A 23,836-nucleotide genomic window follows, 5' to 3' on the forward strand; every position below is an offset into this window, starting at 1 on the left:
AAATTCTAAGTTAAAGATTTTGCCAAATGGCTTTTCTCATTTTTTAAAGTCTTAGAAACTCAGCTTTTCAGATTAATCTAGAATATTCTGCTTTGGTATGGATTTTATTCATTTATTAGCCTTATATAATCTTTACCTTATTTTCATAGTCTTTAAAATTACATTTCTCTGTAATTTAATGAAATCTATAGAAAAAAATGTATTTTCATCTATTTCTTAGCCAGGCAGATTTGCCCTGAGGCATTTGTGCTTTTTCCTTTTGTGAAAAGCATACACAGATATCGTAGATTGTTTTAATGTAGAATTCAGAATTCTGAAGATGCATATGAAAAAAAGTCAGTAGTGCTATTTCTTATCTTAATAAGTCTTCCTTGATGGCAATTTAGTATGAAGGTTAAAAATACAGAGTAGCCTAATATTCAGAATCTACAAGGAACTGAAACAAATTTACAAGAAAATACCAAACAACCCCATCAAAAAGTGGGCAAAGGATACGAACAGACACTTCTCAAAAGAAGACATTTAAGTGGCCAACAAACATGAAAAAATCCTCATCATCACTAGTCAATAGAGAAATGCAAATCGAAACCACAATGAGATACCATTTTATGCTAGTTAGAATGGCAACTAATAAAAAGTCAGCAAACAACAGATGCTGGTGAGACTGTGGAGAAATAGGAACGCTTTTACACTGTTGGTGGGAGTGTAAATTAGTTCAACCATTGTGGAAGACAGTGTGGCGATTCCTCAAGGATCTAGAACCAGAAATACCATTTGACCCAGCAATCCCATTACCGGGTATATACCCAAAGGATTAGAAATCATTCTACTATAAAGACACATGCACTTGTGTGTTTATTGCAGCACTATTTACAATAGCAAAGACTTGGAACCAACCCAAATGCCCATCAATGATAGACTGGATTAAGAAAATGTGGCACATATACACCATGGAATACTATGCAGCAATAAAAAAGAATGAGTTCACGTCCTTTGCAGGGACATGGATGAAGCTGGAAGCCATCATTCTCAGCAAACTAATGCAGGAACAGAAAACCAAACACTGCATGTTCTCACTCATAAGTGGGAGTTGAACAACGAGAACACATGGACACAGGGAGGAAAACATCACACACCAGGGCCTGTCGGCAGCTGTGGGGAAAGGGGAGAGAAAGCATTAGGACAAATAACTAATGAATGTGGGGCTTAAAACCTGTAAGATGGGTTGATAGGTGCGGCAAACCACCACGGTGCACGTGTACCTATGCAACAAATCTGCACGTTCTGCATATGTATCCTGGAACTTAAAGTAAAAAAAAAAAATACAGAGTAGCTAATAGGGCCTAATATTAATCCTGATTGTAAATTTGGAATTCATTCTGGCAGGCAGGAGTCTGCATTTGAAGCAAGAGGTGGGGTTGTATATTGAGGTTGTATTACTCTACAGTTTACTATCGCTACTTGGTGATGGAACAAGGTTGATCATTCTGGGTAGTTCAGGCTACCCGGATCTTCACAGAAGCATAGTGCCCTGCATATAATTAGAGCTCAATAAACACGTGTCCCATTTTTGAAAGGTAAATTCTTTTTTCTTCTTTTTGCATATGATTATGCATCCTTGAACTCTTAGCCCTCCAAATGTGGAAGTTTCCAGTACTAGGGTCTTATCTTTTTCTTTTGTATTTGCTCTGGAGTTTGTTTCTAAAGAGGTTTATAACAAGTACTCTCATTTCTCCCGTACTGAGTTGTTCTCTATACTTTGGGTTCTTTACCCTGCCTATTCCTTGTGCTTTACTTTATTGTTCCTGTTGTAAGTTAGGGCTCTTGTTCCTTCTGTGGCAGGGAATTCCCTCCACAATTTTACCTGCTTTTTAAAAAGAACTTTTCAAAACACTTCTGATATTATTTAGTTCAAAAATGCTTTTCTTAGATTGTTGTCTTGATGATATGAACACAACGTCTACTTCTAGGAATAATATATTTTATAGTTCTAGGCCTCACAGAATTATGCTACAAACTGACACATATCAGACAGAAGAATGAGTGTACTGCTTTGACTGAAGCAGTTGGGCATATGGGCAGAGTGAGTGTGGTATAATACTGAAAAGCAAAGCAAGTCTGGAATTACATTTAGTTTTGTAAAGTGGAAAGTTGCTAGATGTGTTTGTGAAGAAGTACTGAACAGTACCGTGAAGAATTCTGTGAACAGTACTGTTCAGAGAAGTGGGAGTTCAGTCTTCCAGCAGAGTTCTTTGCAATAAAAATCTCTAAATGAGTATCTATTGACCAACTGGATGGATTAGAAAGGGAGTATGGCAGGGAGAACAGTTAGGAAGGAGATACAATAGACTGGGTGAGAAATAATGGTGCTAGAATATAAATAAAGGTGACAGGAATATAACGAAAGGGGCAAGCTTGTTGGGTAGTCTTTTTTCTCCTTAATTTTTAAAAATGACACATTTAACATATTCTCCTCTTTTTTTTTTTTTTGTTTTTTTTTTAGACAAGGTCTTGCTCTGTCCCCAGGGTGGAGTGCAGTGGTGCGATCACAGCTCATTGCATCTTCAAACTCCTAGGCTCAACCTCAAGGGATCTTCCCACCTCAGCCTCCCGAGCTGGGACTACAGGCATGCACCATCATGCCTAGCTAATTTAAAAAAAATTTTTTTGTAGAGGTGGCATCTCCCCTTCTTGCCCAGGCTGGTATGGAACTTCTGGGCTCAAGCAATCCTCCTGCCTCGGTCTCCCAAAGTGCTGGGATTGCAGGCATGAGCCACTACCCCTAGACAACAAATCACTGAAACATACAGAGCAATTTCCAAAATACGACTTTGGTTCAGTTCAAATAAGAATCTTCATTTCTGTATTTGCATATTTGTAACCTATATTCATTGTTGAGTATAAAATCCTTTCTTACATCTAGTGGGAAAAACCAAGACTGTTCTCTAACTGTTCTTTAAAAAAATATTCAAAATAGTTTTATATATTATGAAAGTATTATATAAGCATAGATGCTTTTCATAATATCCGTAATAAGCTTTAATTAAGTTCATTTATCTCAGCAAATTTCTTTCTAGATGCATTTTCCCAAATTACCAAATATTTTCTTAATGTGTGCCATATGATTTAAGATGCTACAGGTTTTACAAAAACCCAGGGTATTACCTTCAACCTCAAGAAGCACAAGAAAGAAATATGAAAAAAAAACCTATATATTAAGGAAATATGCAAAATGTGAAGTAGCATCGGCACTGGGTTGTCCAGGTGTTCATGAGGGGAGCAATTACTGCTTTCTGCAGAGGGTCAGCAAGGGTTTCAGGGAAGAGAAGGATCTGAGCTGACTCCTCGTGGGAGTCAGAGAGTAAATCAGGAGGAAGCATTTCAGGTGGGGAGATGACACGAACAATGGCCAGTGAGGGAAAGCTGTCCTTTCTAATGGGGAAGCGAACACCACAGCCGCCTACCCCGTTTCCTTTGGGAAAATGTTACAGTACTCTGCTTGCTGCATGCACTTGGTTGCTCAGGGTGCATGGAGACCTGAAGTGGTTTGGTAGAAGGTATACAGGAGCTGAAGTCAAAGCCCAGTATAAAGCACTTGACCTTTTCTGCTGCTCAGCTCAGCACTTCAGCTACCTCAGGATGGCCACTGCACAATTGCATGGCCCTGGTTCCAGATGGGCCTGTGAACAAGTCAGCAGATGGGCCAGGCAAGCACGTCCTATGTCTAGATATTCAGCCTTAGCCTTTCCTTCCCTTCTGTGGTCAGAGACCTCAGCTTTGCCTATGATGTCTGCATGCTCAGGTAATTCCCAGGTGGGTTTTCTGACAGCTTGTGCAAACGTGTATACAGAGTATGATGATTTCACAAGTCTAGGCACTTCACTCACTAGTTGCAATTTCTTTTTCTCTTTGCAGAACCAAATAGATAATATTTCCAATCTATTGTTCATTCAGTTAATAAGAGTTCTTGAATACAACTATTTATTATACACTCTACTATTTGGGGGCTTACAAAGAAATAAGAAAAAGCCCTGCCTTGTAGAAGCTTTCAGTAAAGTGAAAGAGATGTGCAAATAGATGATTACCATACACAAAAACTATCGTTTAGAAATAGTGTTTCAGAGTATCAGATGCTAGCACCACTCTTATTGGGGATGATCGGCTATTTATGGGTGGGAAATAGTACTTTGCAGAGACAATGGAAGGGAAAGGGAGAGGGGAAATAAAGAAAGACTATCTTGGAGCTACATATCTGCAATTAAACTTTACCCACAGATTTTAGAACAGGCAACAAGAAAGGGCAGTCCATGAAATCCTTGAGGAGTGCTTCACTTAGGAGCTGACTGTCTGATGAGTGATGCTGAGTTAATTACAACCAGGAGCGGCAACATCAAAATAACATCACAGGAACAGAGTCCATAAACTGTGTTGCATGAGCAATGCAAAAGGATGGGCAGGCATGGTAACTGCTAATGCCCCAGTAAAGCCTCCCTTCCATTCTTAACTATGCTAAAGCAGTGAGAGGCCCCATTACACAGGCTAAGGCAAGAACAGTTGTCTCTTCTACTGTGTATCTCACATACATCATGTCTACGCTTTGCAGAGAAAGCACTTGCAGTATTTGGTTGCAGTATTTTGTTCCATTACACATGACTTATTCTGATCGCAGAGTTATCAGTTCTTCTCAGGAATCTGTTTCAAGTTGATATAATTATAGTGCATTTCGGTCAATCATGTAAAACAGCAATTTCCTTCTTCCTCTGCTCTACATTTCAGCAACTTAAAAGGTTTCTCTCTTGGATTGAAGCTTTACATCAGCATGTTCCAAGCTGCATTTTCTGTTAACAAATTCTCTCTACTCAGGGAGACAATTTTCCAGTTACGTAATACAACCCCTTGTAAAATTACAAAGGCAAAGCCACACCACTCTTGATTGCATTTAGAAGACAGGGTTGGACTTCTCCATTGTCCTAATAAAAGCAGCTTAAATACATCTGGAATATCCATCTGAGTAACTTCTTTTATTAGAAAGGAAACTTGCTGCCACACTGACAGAGTGGACAATGAAGTAACACTTGGGACATATTTGGTGCTTAACATCCGATCAGAATCACACACAAGAGAAAGGAATGTGGCTCAAACCCTAGGCTGCATTGCAAAGGAGCCAGATACCTATCTGCCGCTGTTCTCATAGCCAAAGGACTGCACACACTTAACAAATGGGAGGAAACAGGCCCTGTCATTCACCAGCCACAATACTGAGTGAGTTACTGTGGTAGCCACCAGGGTAAGGAAGGGCTTTTCAATGTTCCCAAACAAATGTACAAGCATATTTTTTAAAGACAAAAAATGTTTGCTCTAATTGAAGCATTTTTTTTCTAAATTAGCTGAGAATCGTGACTGCAGCATTTCGCACTGTCTTCATTGTGTGCTCAGTGATATTCTATTTTAAACTAGTCTGTGACTCAGTCTCAGCATAGATATACCACTTCCACTTGTTTGAGTACTTCTGAAGATATGGCCAAAAGAAAGATATGCCTGTAAGAAATAAAATGGCTTGGCTGCCTTAAAAGTCTCAAGACAAGGGTGTTTGAAAATTCTAAAATATCAAATTTATGCAGTGCCTTTATTTCCAAAGTAATTTTACATCTATCATCTTCTTAACAAATACTGAACGAGTCTATTCTGGGGAGTGGAGGCTTTAGAAATATATTTGTACACTATACACTATATATGCACATATGGTATATATACATATATAACTTACATATTATACATTTGGTGCAAAAGTAATCGTGGTTTTGGCCATTACTTTTAATGGTGCCTAACACCCAATCTTTTAATGGCCAAAACCGCAATTACTTTTGCACCAACCTAATATAACTTATATATTCCTATCTTTATATGAATATGCAGTAATTGAATTGCAAAGGGTTGGATTGGGGTAGATGATAGGATTTGTCCTGAGGCTACATTTGCATAGCACACGACTCTGCTTTTTAGTTAGATCATATGATTATTTGGGGTGCTTTGGGAGAGGGAACTGATGGAGACTGGCAGTGGGAAGCCATTCCAAGCCACCCCTTTGGCACTGCCACCAATCCCTAAGCAAACCAGTGAGATAGGTAAAGAGCATTTCTGGCATCACCCCTGGATCACTTCTTAGTTCAGTAGTGTTCCTGTGCTCTCTTCTGCCTTCTCCCATTCAGCTCTGCTTTTGGAAACACATTCACATCCATCATTCATCCTTATTGTGACTTTTACTTTAATGTGCCATCCGTCAAAATGTGTCCTCTCTTATAGGGATTTCAGCTATCAAAAAGGAGATAAGAAGGTTTGTTTTTCTCTAGGATAAAAATGCAGGGGATCCTTACCACCAAAGCCAGCCCTAAGTGCCACTTTTTCCCCCTTCACTGGCAATTTATGCCACAATGCACTAGGCTGTATAATAATTCCACCTTTGTGTCAAAGGAGGTGAAGCATTTTGAGGAACTGAGACACAGACTGGGAGCCACCGGTTATAATTCCAGTGCTGCCACTGACTCACAGTGTAAACTGGGGAGATTTGTAATTTAATCCCTCTGCCTTTTTCCTCAGCAATAAAATGGGACAATTTGATTTGAGGGAGAGCAGCACACAGACTTAATATTTGAGTTTGTTAGCCATAAGAGAGAATAGACCTTGCCTTTTGTATTCTAAAGCCCCCAAATTCCATCCTTTCTAGAGGTGGGAGACTGCTAGAAAAAGTTGTATACTGATAATAAGTGGTGATGAGCCTGACGAAACTCCCTGCAGAGATTTCTGTGAATGTGCTATGAACAAAGATTATTAGTAATTACCTGAATATTACACGTGTTCCTCAATAAACACTTGAGAAGCCCACTAATGAATCAGAGATTAACAGACTAAAGGTTTGCAATTACAGAACACATTAAAAGGATAACTGTTGGAAGATTAAATAAATAAAGATTTTAATTCACTGTAATTAGCCTTTCTTACTGAAATTAGATGTTGCTCCTACAGAGTATGTTTGCTTTCTTATGAGTTGGTTGAGCATAGCCAAAGTCAGACCAAACATGCAAAGACATGTCTGAGGTTTTGAAATTTATGTGTACACACCGACCTCACCAACTCTGGGCAAAGACCCTAGAAAGCACATCTTCAGAAGAATTCCCACCATGTATGTTTGTTTCCCATTTTCTGAAAAATCACCACCCAAGAGAAGAAATAGCACCTTCTTACAGGAGATAACCACTGGGGACTGTGCCTTTCTCATCCCTCCAGAAAGAGCACATCAGATGGTGGAAAGATGACACTGCTGGTTTTGAAGATAGCTTTTTTTAGCAAGTACTGGGCAGGGTGGGGTGGGGGATGCCTTCCTTCTAACATTTCTCTATGTCCATAGCTTTACTCTTCCAAGTTGAAGTATCTTGTAATGTGAATGGTAGTTTTTAAAAAAATTTAGCTGTGGGTATTTTGTTTTCACTTCAGATTAAATATAATAATAATCTACACTGGCTGGGTGTGGTGGCTCGCACCTGTAATCCCACCACTTTGGGAGGCCAAGGCAGCCGGATTACTTAAAGTCAGGAGTTCGAGACTAGCCTGGCCAACATGGTGAAACTATCTCTACTAAAAATACGAAAATTAGCCGGGCGTGGTGGCAGACACCTGTTATCCCAGCTACTCAGGAAGCTGAGGCAGGAGAATCAGTTGAACCCAGGACATGGAGGTTGCAGCGAGCAGAGATCGTGACTGCACTCCAGCCTGGACGACAGTGCGAGATTCTGTCTCAAAAACAAAACAAAACAAAACAAAACACCAAACCAAAACAAAACAAAAATAATAATAATAACTACGTAACATTGCCTTAGCACTGACTGAGCTCAACAGGGCCTCTAATCATGTTCGAAGGGTGTGGTTTATAGTTCCAGACATGAATTTTTGTCTCAGCATTTACTGAGCTCCCCAACTGTACAAGGAACAAGGTTAAGGGTTTGGGGGCCCCAAAGATGAATAACACCCAGGTCCTGCCCTATAGAAGAGAACAAACCAAGGTAGGGGACAGGAGATGTTAGTAATTAACTATAAAACAAGGTAGAATATGCATGTTAAATAGAGATTCTAGGAACTTGGTTCACCTGCAATTTAAGCATTGCCTTTGCTTGTTGCTTTCACATTCTAGGTCTGGCATCAATTAACACTCCAAAATAATGCTAACAAGTCCACCAGGGTCATGGAGTTTGGCTCTGCCCAAGCAGTGATCACTAACTGAAGTTCAAAATTAGTACTCATACATATTTGGCTGCTTATCAAATTATTCTAAAAATCTAGGGAAAGATAGATACTTTTCCTGATTGTTGCTTAGTCATTTCCACAGGACACAGAAACCTATACCTGGTTAAAATTAAGATGTTCTTTGACTGTTTAAAATCTATATGTCTTTATTAGGTGTAGGTGGGCAGAGCTATGCATTGGCTTAACATTTATATACTGTAAAGGAGACCAATAAATGTCTCTATGTTATTATAAAACAGTTTATAATTTGAAAAAATATGTAACCTGGAGTGCTCAGTCAGCCTAGATAATTACCACAGATAAAGTAACAACATCTTGGCAAGGCCACAAAGACAAGGAAAATCTTCTGTGCTATGTAATTTTGAACATGTTTTTTAACAGAGCCTCAAAAATACTATCTCTCTGAAATATCAGATCAACCCTGATAGCCTGAATATACTTTAAGTAATTTCCTGTGATCCTAGAAACATCTAATTGCAGTTCCTTTCACAAGCCAAGGAGATTTAAAGACTGATATTTTGTGTCTGTACACTTTACAATTCAGTCTTACAGTACACTTAAATATCCTATAAATAGTTCATCATTTTGTCAACCACAGATTTCACTACAATAAACATTTACTTGCATATCCTTCATGAGTATGGTGAAATAGATCTAGTTTTGTACATCTTTCACAATTACAAGACATATGGTATTTCTAGTATTTACAATCTATGTAAAATTTGACATTGCAAAATGAATTGTGATAAGAGAGTTTATTCCACCCTCTGGCACAAGTTCTTCTACTTGTTTATATTACTTATGGGATAATAACTAACTACACTGACAATATAATTCTAAAATTTATTTTAATGACAATATGCTAGTTAACAAGTCAGAGGCAAATGATCATTAGAGATTACAACCTAAATCTAATAATGTTAAACCACAAGTAATAAAATAGGCTAATTAACATAGCTGTATAATTAAAATGCTCCAAGCATAAACTGGTCTCCATTAAACAAAAGCTTGACTAGCATAACTTTCAATTATTTTGCTTTGTAAAATACATGTCACATCATAAAACTATGCTTAATATCAGATTATAGTGCTACCACTCTTTGAATATATATATGTATGTATGTATACACATATTTAAACTTCATATTTAATGCTAACAAATGACTTCACATCCACAAGCTCTTACTACATTGTCCCACCTGCACTGACCTAGGCTGGCCACTACAGTGGTTAATTACCATGAAACCAACTCATATTTGGGAAATGGGGGAAGGATGAATCAAAGACTGGAAATAGAACCCATTGTCAAGGTAATGAGAATAGAGAGGATCACACCAACCTCAGCAATCAACTATTAAAATTACAAAATCAAGACAAGTATCATAGTTTTCCTGCATTTTCCAAGTAATTACAGTTTTAAAAATTTGACGCCCCTAACCCAAAAAAGTTACCTGTGCATCTTCTCTCTCCGATCCTCCCAAGCAACCCCCTTGAGTCTACAAGCTTTTCCTGTATTCACCAATCTACTGCCTAGTGAGTAAGAAGCACAAAACACCATCCTTACCTGTTGAACATTAGCTCATTGTTCAGGATGAGACTGAAGTTCTTGGTTTCTAGCTTCCATAATGGATTTCCAGAACAGGGAATTTGAATGTAGTTAAATCTGCTAGAACCCTCTCACTGTCCCTGGGAACTGAGCCACTCTACAGAAAGTATGCACTAGAGAACAGGAGCCAGGGGCCCAGTGAAGGAGTCTGTTGAAGAATATGGCATCTCTGGAGACCTAATATACTATTCCATTTTATTTTAAGTGATCAAGTGTACCTACTGTATAGCTTATTTAGCACTGATATGGATGCTTTTCAATAATATCAAAGAAAGATGAAAAGAATGTGGGTTGCTTTGCATTCATAAGCATAATTGCTTATACTAGGAAAAAAATTGGGGGAATGGAGATACTAAGCTTGGCTAATAAGGAAGAAAATATGCTTATTCTTATCATAGTTGAGGAAAATTTCAAGGGAGGTTTTTATTTTTATATCAAGATTGACCTCACATGTTACCAAGATTTGGATTGGTTGTTACCAGTTTCAAATGGGGACCCAATTTTCAAAAGCATTTCATGGATGGATCGAACCCCAAACTGACAAACAAATGGTAGTCATACTGCTTACTTTTATATCATTTTCAATGTTGAGAGCATTGTTACATATATAATCTATCCCAGTGTGTCCTCTAGTTTCACAGTTTCCTTATGTTTGTAGGATTAAGATCACTCAGAAAAGAAAAAGTGCCAGTTTGGAGCTAAAAGAGCACCGGGCTAGAGGAAGCAGTTTTCTGCTTCCAGTGGTACTGTACTAAAAATTTCATCTCTAGTTCAGTGAGTGACCAGTAAAAGTGCTTCTCTGAACTCAAGCTTTTTCATTAGTAAAAAGAGAATCACTTATATAGCCCCCAGCTGACAGTGAAGTTTATCTCTGGAATCCTAAAAAAAAAAAAAAAAAGCCCTCAAGGAACTGTGATGGGGAGAGAGAGCCAGCCTTCCAAGAAGCTGTGTCCATTTAATTTGATTCCTTACTGCCAGGGGTATAGACTATGAATGGAGAGAGATCTTCCCTTAGGGGAGAAGAGATGGACATCTTTGTAGGAGGTTTTAGATGCAGGTCTGTTTGGAGAGCAAAAGACATCACGTGATCTCATGTGATCTCTTTTAGCCTTCTCTTCATAGCTAACTGCATTGATATATTCTGGACAACAACAACAACAATAAAAGATCTGTCTATATTCATCTATTCCATGGGGCTTACTTATTTCCAAGTGTTTAAGTGCATACTGAATGCCTGAGGAATATCGTCAAGGCCAGTATAAACTAATGAGCTCTGTAGCTTCTCTTTCTCTCTCTTTCATGATCTCTTCCTCTTTCTCTTTCTCTTAACTAAATGCCTTTAATAATAAACATTCCATTATGTCATGAACGCATACTCAAAAGAGACCCAGTGGAAGGGTGTGGTTTCATTATCATCAAATTACAAGTTAAAAATAACTAAAAATCACTTAGAATACTGGCAACAGAAGAGATGCATGAATTAATCCGACCTAGTAGCAGGCCCAACTTGTCCATAGAACTTGAACAAGAAAACTATGCTTCACTAATTAACAAACATTTAATAAAACCAACTCATATGTTTGGCAGTTTTATAGGCAGGTGCTTTGCTGGGTTGCAAAAACACTACAAGACAGTCCAAGTCATTTAATTTTGTAAAATGCTGACTTTAGCTAGCAGCTTTTACGCAAATGTAACTCTGCATTTTAAAACATAATTACCTTTAGAAAATAACTCTCTGTTCTACAAATTGAGATCTAGATAATTGGGTGTCATGGGAAACCTAGGTTTCCTAAAATACTAAAAATTAAACATAATGCATGCTTTTAAAATGGGACCCAAGTTAGAAATCTACAGTGAATACATAAGAGTTAAATCTCCTCCTTTAAATTTCCGCTGGGGTGAATTGTCATATCTAATGAAACTCCCCTCATTCTCATTCAGCGAATCCTCCTGAAATTTAAGTGGGCAGATTAAACATTTGGAATTTCAGTCACTCCCAAGTAATACCTTATTATTGAGTATAAAAGAGCAAAAAGTGTTCTCAAATAGTGGAGTTTACAGATAATTCAAGCCAACTAACATTCATTGAATGCCTACTCTGTACTGGTCACCTAAGTGTTAAACTCTGCTTTACTAAGACACCAACCCTCTCACAGAAGTCTGCATTACAATACGAGACAAACATGTAGCATTCAAACATTAATAAGAGGCAAGTCTTCCCAGGTTTGTCTTATTCTTGCTTGCCTCCTTGAATAGTACACAAGGAGCCCAATGTAGCATTTCTGGGGTCAGTGGGGACCTCTTGAATGGGAATTACCCTCCTGTTCTCCTGCAGTGTTCTCCTCCAGCTTGGCAAGGCTTGGGCAGGCGAGTCCCTACACTAATTGCCTCACATTGCTTTTCTGGTTGTTTCCCTGTAAGTTTTGTGCTGTTTTCTCTCTTTTTCCTATGCAGTGAGGTCTCATTTGTTGCCCATCCGTGTGTCTGCCTCTAAGCCACTCTCCCTGCTCAGGGCGCCTCCTCCCACTCTTTCTCAGCCACATTCCTCCTATGTGCTTTAATTCACCACTCAAAATCAGCAGTGGACTAAGGACCAGAGAACCTAGCTTGATTATGGCTCTTCGTGAGGGCCTGAGGGGCCACACCATGAGTGAAGTCCATGAACATTAGTGTCTGGCCTTTGCAACATCAGTATGGGCTGTTCACAGACCATTTTTGTATGTGTTCTGTTTCTCATTTCCACGTCAGAGAGTTGAGGTTCAAAGATAAGTGGCCTCTGGCTAAGTTTGAACATTCCCTGAGAATGGGCTGTCCTGGGGGGAGGAGGAGTCATACGGCCTCCATTTTCCTGTAGCATTCGCTCCCATAGGCCCAGGTGGTCACTCTCAGGTATAGCCCCTCACGCGCCATCAATGGCTTGTGGCTATGTGCGCCTGTCCCTTCTGGATCCCTCTCCTCTAAGGGCTTAATAGTGTCCCAGAAGCCAAACAAGATCTAATCACAACTTTGGATGAGGATGGGGATGAGGACGAGGACGAGGACAGTGACACAAAACACAGCTGACGCCAGCCTGAATGATTCCCTCTTCCTTTTGTTCCCGTTTGTTTTGTGGATTGTGTTTCTGTTTGCTTCTTCAAATAAAATGCCCTTCTGTGCTTTTTATGTTTGCTTCTCACTTCTGCATTATGGACTATGTGGTATGTGTCTGTTATTTAGATTTTCATAGATGTATGTTTAGTTTGACAATTTTACAAAAGTATGAAAATGTCTGTTGAAAAACCTTTATATTTTCAGAATTCAGACCGAATCACTGGGGTTTTTCTGTTGGCTCTGGTGGCCTTGCACTATCCCTTTCGGTGGAAGAAAAGAGAAAGAAAGAAAAAACCACCACAAAGTGTTCTGCTTCCCAGTACAAATGCTTTTGGGCCTACGAAGCCCACTCTTACTCATGTGCATTAGGTCAAATTCTGGCTGAAATCATGGGACAACTGCAAATTCATACTTTGAAATCTCAAAAAAATCTTGATATACTCTCTAGGGTAGTTGGCAGATCTTTCCTTTTTTGTGTTTTAATTTTCTTTAATATAGACAATTTTTGAAATAAGGCAAGGGAAGAAATGAGTACTTTCAGTGGTGAAATCAGTATATTCACAACTTTAAATATGTAATGCCAAGATAACTTTCTACAATGAAGATTGGTTCAAATAAATATTTGTTAGTGGTATTACTTGTGTCAGGTTAGGTTTCAGTTAACTATTAAGAGAGTTAAAAGGTTATGAAAATAACATGGTGTATACAATAAATATATACAATTTTTGTTAAATCAATAATAAATGTAAAAAAAAGCTATGCGGTTTCTGAAAATGTTTTTAAAATTTACCACAGATAAGCAAGTATACAGTTGAAGATACCACACTTTTAGATTCTAGTGCAATACAGGAAAAACAATTGCAAATCCCAAGTTTAAACATTCTGGAAAGTTAAAGGCACAAGACGACTTTTTTGTTACATTGCAACACCTTATCCTAAATGAGTGTGGCTTCATGCCTTCATCAAAGGGTTTGGTGGCTAGGACTGATGTGTCTCAAGGTGACTCACATAAAGGGGGAGGTGGTTTATGACGAGATCATGTGTGGCAATGTGAGGTCTTCTGGGACCATGTGAGGTCTTCTGGAACTGGGACTGAGGCATGGAAATCCATGAGGAACTATGCAGATGGGATCAACTGTCCACTAAAACCTCCTGCTCCCTTTTTTGTCATATAAAGTTGAATCTAGAAGACACGCACCCAGCTAGATACATCCAGGGATACTCCCAGCTCCCTGTACATCCAGGGATAGCTCATGTGACTAGCTCTTGTCAATGGAATATAAGCAGAAGTGACATGTACCACTTCCAGACTGAGGCTTTTAAGAAGTAATTGGCACTTCTTTGTTTTCTCTTTTGTTTCACCTGCAAGATACACCTTACGAGACACATCTCACATCAAGACTGTATCACTCACAAGATGGAAGCAGAGGGTTCCAAAGCCCTAGTGGGTGCAGAGACACAGATGGGAGAAGCCTGGATCCCTAAATCGCACACTGAGGAAAACCGGCTACTATCCAGGAAAACCTGTGTTGTACTATTGTAGAAGTGACTCTACTTCTACGGGTTAAATTGCTGAAATTTAAGGATTTTTTGTTACTGTATTGGGTGTGCCTTAACTGATACAAGGATTGGGATTGTACTGTGACTCTGCCTCTCTATGAGTCCTCTTTAAAGATGGTTCCTCCTGGTCCTCGTTCTTCCTGCTCCCTCATCACACTGACTTTGATAGACTGATGCCAAGTCTTGGTGTACTATGATGCAAACCTGGTGCCCACCACTTACTCCTTTCTGTACCACGTGTGCCAAATATCTTTCATCAGCTCTTCCAGATCCACTCTCTACCTCTTTCTTTGTTTTGTTTATTTGCTTAAGAGGGTCTCACTATGTTCCCCAGGTTGGAGTGGAGTGGTGAAATCTCACCTCACTGCAACCTCCACCTCATGGGCTCAAACGATTCTCATGCTTCATCTGCCTGAGTAGCTGGGACTACAGACACCCACCACACCTGCTAATTTTTTTAGTTTAGTAGAGATGGGGTTTTACCATGTTGGCCAGGCTGGTCTTGAACTCCCGAACTCAAGTGATCCACCCACCTCTCCCTCCCAAGGTGCTGGGATTACAGATGTGAGCCACCGCACCCGGTCACTCTCTACCCATTTCTACTCTGTTCCTTCCCCTGAGAGGTGATTTGAATTGATTGCCTCAAAAGACTCCTGTGTTATCCTACTTCCAGCTGAATTTGGTTAATGAAGATCCCTGGCAGGTGACAAGAGGCAGGAGAATGGGTTTGGCATATTTATTTATCTGGTTCCTTCCCACAAGGCTTCCTCAGGCTTGCTGGCTCTGTCAACAGGAGTTCACTGTTCCTATCAAGGAGCCTTCTCAAAGATAAAGAGTTTTCATCTTTGAAGTTTTGGTCACCTTCTTCACACATGCCTTGGAGTGACAGCTCTAACTCCTGGTGCTGGTAGCCCCAGGATCCTGAGTTATTCCTTGTGGTTTTCTTTCACCCTGCCCACACCTTTGCATTTAACTCAGGTACAAACTGTCTTCAATTTATCCTACTTTTGGAGCGCCGTCTGTTTCTCTCACTGCAAAACCATATCACAGTTACAATTCTCTAGGAGGTTATCCTTGGGTCAGCTGTCTAATGCTGGTTCCCTTAACCATGTCCAGGAGATAAGGACATCACACAAACGTGCTACCAAGCCCAACCCCTTCAGCAGAGGCTGAGTGGTGGTGGCTTGCCAAGGAGGACATTTGCAGACACTTCAAAACAAGTGGTGTGCAAATAGTACACCTTCATATTTTCTGGTAAAACTTTCCCTCTTTTCACTCCTCCTCAGCTAGATGACTGATGTTGTCTGCTGTTGCATTTTTTTTTTCTTCTGGTGGATTGCTTCACCACTGAGAGAGCTGACTATTGCTTTCTACACGACTGTGTATTGTGACCAGTGCATATTTCTGTAAAACACCATGCAGAATCCAAGTTATTACATTTAAAGATGAAAATATTTGTAAAAACAATAAGAGAGAAACCATAGAAATAACCACAGAATCAGATTTTCACCACATTACTTCTTAGGCGGAAAATTATCTTTGTACCAAACGAATTCATTAGATATGTCATAGAGTATTGCATCCAAAGAACTAATCACAATTTACTCTTTCACATTTTTTGAAGATCGTTCATATTTGTTTTACTGGCATTAGTTCACAGCAAAAGATGCTATCTAAGCACCCATCTGGATGAGAAATTATTACTCCTCACATCCCATTACTGTTATTCAGTGTGAAAAGTGCCTCATTCGCGGAAGTGGGGAGGGTTCAGTAAATTGTCTAACCTAAGGTGTAACAAAGATTGTGTGAATATCCAGGGACAGAATCCAAACATTCCATTTTAAGAGCTTTTTTTTTTCTCTAATTATTGTTTCCTACTACACTACTTAGTCTTTGGTGATAACACATGTATCCTTTTTCTTTTTTCAGGGAAAGGGGTACTAGACATCAATCATATTCCTCTCTCTGGAAAAAGACAAAGTGGAAGAAAATATCTATTTTCACTCCACTTAGTTTTAAGTTTAAGTTGCATGTTGTATGTAAACTGTCATTAAGTTTGAGTATCAAGATATTTATTTTTCAAAATTAATATATTCCTAAGGCCTAGTACTGCTGCCCTTCACCACACATAGAAACCCACATCATCCCCTCCTCAATATCCCATATTACCAATTTCATGGCTTGGGATAGAGAAAAGCTTAGATTTACTAGGACTTCATCATGGGATTCAAAGTGGCAGAGGGTTATCTGTTTTTAAAAGTCATAGGTTGATCAAATGGCCCCAGTTTCCCCTCTCTCTTAGCTCCCTGCCAAACCCAGCACACACACTTGCATAGCTAAAATCAGGGAAATAAGTGTGTTTAGAGATCAGGCTAAAGCCTGATTTTATTTACCCAGATTTCTAGCAGATCTGTAGATAGCAATTTATATTTGTTTTAGCATGTTTTTCCTAAACAATGGATTCCTAAACATGTATTTCCTAAATATGTTTTCCTAAACATATAAAATATCATTAAAATAGCACTAGAGCTTCGAGTGAAATCCATAAAGATTTAAGACTGCACCGTCCAATATGGCAGTCACTAGCCACAGGTGGCTATCAAGCAGTTATGTGGCAAGAGCAGCTTAGGAAATGGATTTATTTCATTTTATTTTAATTAATTTGATTTAAATTTAAGAACTAAAGAAGGATAAAGTATTTTTCCACTAAACATAACTTCATTGTTTTTCTAGGACTAGATTTTACCTAATCATTGCATCCTGTTAGACACTGTATTGTAGGAAGCTGTACTTTGTACTTTTAAAAATGTGGCTATTAGCAAATGTAAAACTCTGTGTATGATTCACATTATATTTCTACTGAAAAGCTCTGGTTGAAAAGCTCTTTAAGGCTAAAATGCTAGTATTTCTGTATATAGCTGTACCCAGATATATGTAGCATTATCAGGGTATATGGGGAGACTTCTCTAGTACATAGAGTAGGTATAAGAATTAGGGAAGAATCCTGAATTTCCAAATTCAGTTCTCCTCATATAAACTTGGTGACTGACTGTACAGTCCCACGTTACTTCAGTTATTAATATAAGTTCAAAATAAAAAAGGCTCCACAGCAAGATAATTTTATTATGACAGCTTGGAACTGAAAAGATCAAAATGCTTCCTTTGCTGTTTCTTCAAACATTCTTTTATAAGATGCATCAAACCTTAGAATGAAGATGTCATGCCTACAAATCTAGCAAACTGTTCTAAGAAATCGAAAATGGAGTCTACTGAATTAAATTTCAAACCAAATTAGGAACATGGAAAAGACTCTAAAATATACAACATTCTTTTCCTTCGAGCTCTTTTAGTCACAGCAGAAAAGATCAGTGTAGTCTGTTCCAAGTATAAAATTTTAGAAAGATCAATACATAGATATGCTCAAGTCATTTCCATGCATGTGTCTTTGTTAGTTTGATAAAAGTGAAATAGAATCTTCCAAACATAAGGGACTGTCAGTATAGTCTTAAAGAAAACCAAATCCTTCAGTGGAAAACAGAAATGGCTGGTTTCTCAGGACAGTACCAGAGAGAAGCTGGAGCTGTTTGTGGAAAGAGACAGTGACTTGAAAATCACCACCAGAGTATAGTGGAAATCAAAAAGTATGTTTTTCTTCCAAATCAACCTAATGATTCAACAAAATAATATATATATATCTTCATTATAATGAGTTATGAGTTATAACAATGATTTGAGATCTTCCCATATAAATTTTATGCCTCTTTGTTTTTCCCTAGACAGGACAAGAGACAAAAACTGGAAAGTTTGGGTCGTATGGATCATGGCAGCACTGCAATGTCTGGAATTTTCTCATAAATATCCTATTGCTTTGAGGCTCATGGGCCTGACTAAAACATCAGGGACAATCCTTTTTGCACTTTTATAGTTGTAGAGGGATTTTCAAGAGTTAAAACAATTTTCCATAATATTCCATATTAACTTAATGAATCTGAAGTGTGGTTATTACACCTTTTCATGCTTTCTGCAGGCTGATGATTTGGAAGTAACTAGAAAAACAAACAAGATTATAAACAAATGCCAACAGGAAGACATTCTTGGGTACTCAAAAGAATCTACTTTGCAACAAAATTTTATTGCCTGTTTGCAGCTTTATGCCTTTTTAAGATTATTTTTTAAACACTATAAATGACTGTTTCTACCCTTGTGAAAATTATCACTTCAAAGGGACATCTTTTAGCACTCTCTATAATGACCCAAACAAATCTCAGAAAACAAAGTGGATTCTACCCTTTTTTGTGATTAAGCAATAAAGAATATTGTATCAGATTCTATTTGTACTTCATTAAAATAAATTCTCATTGTTTATCAGCATTTAAATAATTTCATTTTGCTTAAAATTGGAAAAAAAACCTGGATTTCATTAAGAGGTAAAACTTCCACAGAAGTTCATTATGGTTAAATTTTCAGTCTATCTATAAAGTGCATAGCAAGCTATATCAGGCATTAAGGATACCAAAAAGAGGATACACAAGGAAGTTTAAAAATCAGAGGTAATGAGAAGGGAATTCAAAGTAAATACACAGCACTATTAAAATAAATTCTATATATATACACACAGAGAGAAAATAAATAAACGCTTAGAGGACATAGGATATACCAACTGAGTTGATGGACGATAGAATAGATGGGGTTAAATGGAGAAAACTAATTTGAAGCAGTTCCCTTGTGATGCCAGGAATGCAGCTTCTGGGGCAGTGAGCAAGGTGCTCCCTGGGTGGAGGGGAAGTTCAACCAGCACAGGAAAGGGCCTTGTTAGAGAGCTTTAAAAGGAGAGATGTATACCTCAGTCAGGGCTGATAACCTCTAAGAACTAAACTTGTGATCTTTAAACGCTTAGGAATAATGCTGTAGAAGTTTAGAAAAAATGTACCTGTAGACTCAAACAGAAGTAAGTACCTAAATAACAGGCCAAAATAAGAGTAAATTATCAAATAGTTGATGTGTATCTACTTAGGAAAGGGCACTGGCTTCCACTGAACTTGGCTCTGTGAGGAGAAAATTGTGCCAGACCAATTTAATTTCCTCTCCCAGTAGAGGGACAGGTTATGTCAACCAACAGGAAGCAATAGTAAAAAGAATGTTACAATAGGTCAGCCATGAGAACACCAAAATCTGGAATGCAAATTTGATAAGGGATTTGACAAGGTAAGGATATATGCAGGTACAGCTGTGCTTCTTCTAAAAGTCCAACTTCCCCTATTGAAAAATTACTTAAACTTGTGTCAGGTAGACAGCAAAGCAGTAGGCAGACATCTAAGAAATGTGCATGGGCTGGATTAAAACAGAAAATCAGATATATTGCCTAAATTCAGGAGACTCTTGATTTCTTTGAAATATCTAGAACTAAAAAATTCTGTAAATTCTAGTGTACACCTATCCCCTACCTTTGGACCTTTTGGTCATTTGTCTCACAACCATCTTTTAAAACGCTATAAGTGAAGGTGTGGATTAATTTTGTAATAGTGCAGCAAAGGGAAATAATAGCAACCTAAGAATATAGTAAAAATAAGTCATCATGATGCACATAAATAAAACACGATTAGCAAGAAGATCACTAATATTCTAAACTGCAACTAGGTAAACTGCAAAGACCTCTTGTATATTGGGGGGAAAACTGACTTTCCATCAGGCAAGGTTTTAGTTGCTTTTTCGCATCTTTTTATCTTTTCTTAGGATTAAGTTCTGGAATATGGTAGAAATAAAAAGGCTTTGGAGTCAGACAGACCTGGGTTCAAATCCTGGCTATGCCACCTACCTACTGCATGAACTTGGGCAGGAGATTTAAGCCTTTCTGTTTCTTTATCTGAAAAAATGATACCTACTTTGCCATTTGCAATGAGGATTAAATGAGATAATGTGTATAAAACACTTGGTACTTTGGTACGTTGATTTCTCAGTAAATATTGGCTTCCTTCCACAGCTTTCTCAATCCTGACCTCTCTCCCCACTTCTCCCTCCCAACTGCCCTTACACTTTGGAAATAAAGATACAAGAAAAGGCTAAGAATAAAGCCCTGTCTTGTGAAACAGGAAAAGGGACACAGCCTCACTTCCTTTTACTCCTGTTAAAGGTTTTCTGACTCTACAAGGAGCCATTCACACTGGTTTGACATTCTCATGGTGCTTCCCAGTTTTTCCATGTCAAATGTCAATGAGATCAACGAAAGGGCCTTTTTGTCAAGTGACATTAAAAAAAAAATCTTTTCCTAGATATATTAGGTAAAGAATAGCATAAACACAAGTATGATCACCAACAAATGGTAACCCTATTAATGCCTAAAAAATAGTCATCCCACCATGTTGGGTTTACAACTGCAAATGTGAACTGGGAAATCAGACTTTTTGTTCTTACAGATTTGTCCAGTTTTCTAAAGTAAACAAAAATCAATTTCCTAGCATGGTCTATAACATCTCGATAACAATTTAGCACCCATGCATAAAGAAAGAGTCAGGGATTATAAAATCACTTAGAATGTATTATTTCTAGACTGAGCAGACATAAGTCTTTGAGGATTAATTTCATGCTGAGGGTTAAATTTCACTTTCACGATAGGCTAACCATTGCCTGAGGCTGCACAGATAATGAACCTGCCAAGGGATTAGCAAGGAAACACTTGTGTTATTATAAAGTGGGTACACTTCCCTTTCTAACCAAGTTCATCCTACATGACATTAACAAATTACTCCCTCTCTCTGCCCACATTTCAATATAATGTGAGCCAGCAAGTGACCCTGAACCAATAGGACACGAGATAAGATCTTCTCAGTGCATGAATGGCTATTAAACTTGTCTGAGAGAGCTGGACCTCCTGCAGGGACACACAAGGCATTTTATCTCCATAGGGCCCCTGCCTGGGCTGCAGAAACCTTTCATTGGTCATAAAGCCTCTAAATGGCCACAAAGCCAAAAGGTAAGGAAGTCTTAACACAAACGTTTAGCCCATAGAAGAGGCACTCTCCCCAAAACACAAAGGATACAATTCATTTTTTACAAACACACAAGGACCCTAATATCTTCTAAATAAGAACTTAATGACTTAGCATTTGTGAAAATATAACATGTTCAGAGAGATTTCTTATATTTCAGATAAATATGTCCTGTCCTCAACAGATTTTTCCTAAAATAATAAGTATGTTCAAGGATGGCAAATCTGCTGGCTTTTTCTCCATCTTCCTTCTCAGAGGGCCAGATTCTCCTACATGACCAAAAGTAGATCCTTTCCTGTGGGGTGGACCCTCTCTCCTGAGTGGCACTCACCACTGTCTTCCTTCAAATATGGTACCCAGCCACTTGTCTTGTTTTCATTCTTCTTACCTTTGGCTCCCCTCCAGAGTTGGACCAAATATCTTTCGCCGAGTGAACAGTCAGCTACTATTGTCAAAATTGAATCTACCTGATATTTCCATTTGGCAATCTCCCTCCTGATTCCACCGTACAGTGTGGGGCAAAGATAATTTAACAGGTATGAAGAATATGTGGCCTGGTTATCTAGGAAGTTATAATTCAGAAGTGTTAAGTATAAAACGGGAGTGCTCTTAAAAAGCTGTCCTGCTATTGAGTGGCCAAACTGCTGCCCAAGTGAGAACAGCTACTTCTGTTGCTTGCTAATAAGCAGCAGGTGGAGAAAATGTAGAATAGTCAGGAAATCATTGGCATTTGCTACAACCCAACTTGGTTCAAACCAGGAATCTTATAGGAAAGCAAAATATAGTTTTCTTATGATATATTAGTGCACTTCTGTTCAAAATACTGTCTTGTGATGAGTAAATAATGCTTTTATAAATTCAAGGTTTTTCTTGTCAGCTTGAAGCCTTTAGAATTGAGCCCATGGTGTCTTTACATTTCAGGTATATTATCAGACTAATAAAGTCTATTGCTCTGTACTTAAACGTGTTGATAGCTAACATGGAAGCATTATGTAACGAAGGTGGATGGATGTGAGTGTTGATCTCTGGGCTCTGCAACACTGAGGCACTCCACGAGCCCACGGTTGAGAAGGCAGTTTCAGTAGAATGGTGGAGGTAGTAGGCATCAGGGTACCTAGGTAAGAAAATGAGCAGGTGGCAGAGAAAATGGATATAGGCAGTAAATGTAGCATTCTTCATCAAAAAGTTTATAGTTAAGAAAAGGGAAGATAGGCAATGGCAAGATAACAAGGGGGAATTAACAGAAAGTTTTTCTTTTTGGTTTTGTTCTAAGAGATGCAGGAGATGAATATATTTGTAGTTAGAGGAGAAAATCAGATCAGAGGAAAAACTGAAGGGGAAGAAGAGAAAGTAAATTATAGAGGAGTAGGATTAGGAGGGACTCGTCTTAGGAAAGAGACCGGATACACCCTCTTTAAAGGCAAGACTAAAGAAAAACAAGAGAAGGAACACAGATTTTGAGCCAGAGTTGAGGAATTTTAAGAAAATGGTGTCATATGTCCCCAGTTTCCTTAGTAGACAGGAAGGCATGCCACCTGCAGAGTGATGGGAAGGTGTGTGGCTGGAGGCTGTGGTGGGAAGGAAACCTAGAGAAGCCACGGTGGGGAGTGAGGTGGGGACTCACCAAGAAATTAATGACAGGTTTTGCCAAGATGCAAGGAGACTGGAGAACACTGAGCTGGGGCTAAATGTGACTGAAAGGGCCAAGGGGGTGTCCAGACTGAGACCCAAGTGCAGTGAGAAGGGAGTGGAGCACCAGGAGAAGGAGGAGGTGAAGGGCAAGCCTGCCGAACAGTGCAGAGGAAGTGCGGCACACACGAGAGAGGGGACCAGGGCAAGACCAAGCAGAGGGGATTCCAAGAAGGGGCTGCGTTATGCTTTGCCAATACAGAGCATAGAGAGGAAGGCCAGGGGAGGAGCAACAATTGTGAGGACAAGAGGTTAGGTGATGGGTGACACTGAGGTTGAAAGCCTGGTGATGCTGCCAGAGAACAGGCCCTGGAGTCCTTGAGGGCTGTGGGGCCATGTCCAGTCAGTGATGCAGGCTTGCTGAGCAATGGCTACACCTGGAGTAAGTAGGGCTGACCTAGGCTAGGATTGGAGAGCTCAAGGAAGCAATGACACCTTGGCTTTGCAGTTCCTTGACTCTCTCAACACCATACTACACTCCTACAACTCACTTGTATAGCTAACGCTCAAACTCCTCACACTGAAAGACTTCCCACTCCCATGATCTCAAACTTTGCCTTGTTACTGTCTTGCCCCTTTACTTTTACTGGTGAATGAGCTCTCCAGT

General features: G+C 38.9%; 1 protein-coding gene across 1 annotated transcript in view; it reads right to left on the reverse strand.

The window, feature by feature from the left end:
- SLC25A21 (solute carrier family 25 member 21) overlaps positions 1–23,836 on the reverse strand; it is a 497,244-nt gene that overhangs the window by 134,943 nt on the left and 338,465 nt on the right. The window lies entirely within an intron of this gene.

Source organism: Pan paniscus, chromosome 15 (assembly GCF_029289425.2).
Source record: "Pan paniscus chromosome 15, NHGRI_mPanPan1-v2.0_pri, whole genome shotgun sequence".
Classification (NCBI taxonomy): domain Eukaryota; kingdom Metazoa; phylum Chordata; class Mammalia; order Primates; family Hominidae; genus Pan; species Pan paniscus.